The following is an 824-nucleotide window of genomic DNA, read 5'->3' as shown; positions in this document are numbered from 1 at the left end:
TATGAGAGCTTTCAAGTGTGGCATATAGGTTATTAAAAATATTTGACAAAAATGTAGTGTGAAAGAGCTATGTAGGTGTGTGTGTGTGTGTGTGTTGATATATATTTATATGTATTTATATATAGATGTACAGATCTATCTATATAGTTGCATATCTAGATATAGATCTATATACATTTATGTATCTATACATATTTACATAACTAGATGCATAGTTATCTAGATAAGAAGATATAGTTATTTAGAAATATAACTAGATATATAGAGCTATATATATAGAGATAAATATATATTTATATAGCTAGAAATCTAGTTATATAATTATATATCTACATATAGATCTATGTTTATACATTTGTTATATTAAACTAGTTTCTGTTATTTTCAAATCTGCCATATGAATAATTTTGTAGATTTCTTTTACCAGTGCATTTCTTGTGGCATCATTTGCTCTGTGTTAATAAAGCTCTTATAATTGACGAGTTAAAAAAAACTGACAATATTTTAAATTACCAAATAAAAACCTTGACCAAAAGACATTTTTCATCTCTTTTTCTTTAATGCAGGTTTTGTGCTAAAGCATTTTAATACTTTGGTTTGTTGATTAAGATTGTATATCTATTAATGTAATTCACTTTCAGGTTAGGTGAGGTACTGGAATGAGGCATCTGGGCCCCACTGAAAACCCAGTCAGCACCCATTTAAATCTACCTGGGCAAACCCATGTGGGGCCACCATGGAACCCGCGGACAAACCCATTTGGGGCCCATATTGGCAGCCCTCTTTTATCCCATATGGGGCCCACATGGGTATGCTGGCTGGGC

This window comes from Poecilia latipinna, unplaced genomic scaffold, assembly GCF_001443285.1.
Source record: "Poecilia latipinna isolate Pla-1442-1.1 unplaced genomic scaffold, P_latipinna-1.0 Scaffold52, whole genome shotgun sequence".
NCBI classification, from domain to species: Eukaryota; Metazoa; Chordata; class Actinopteri; order Cyprinodontiformes; family Poeciliidae; genus Poecilia; species Poecilia latipinna.
Note: the sequence above shows the minus strand (reverse complement) of the source record.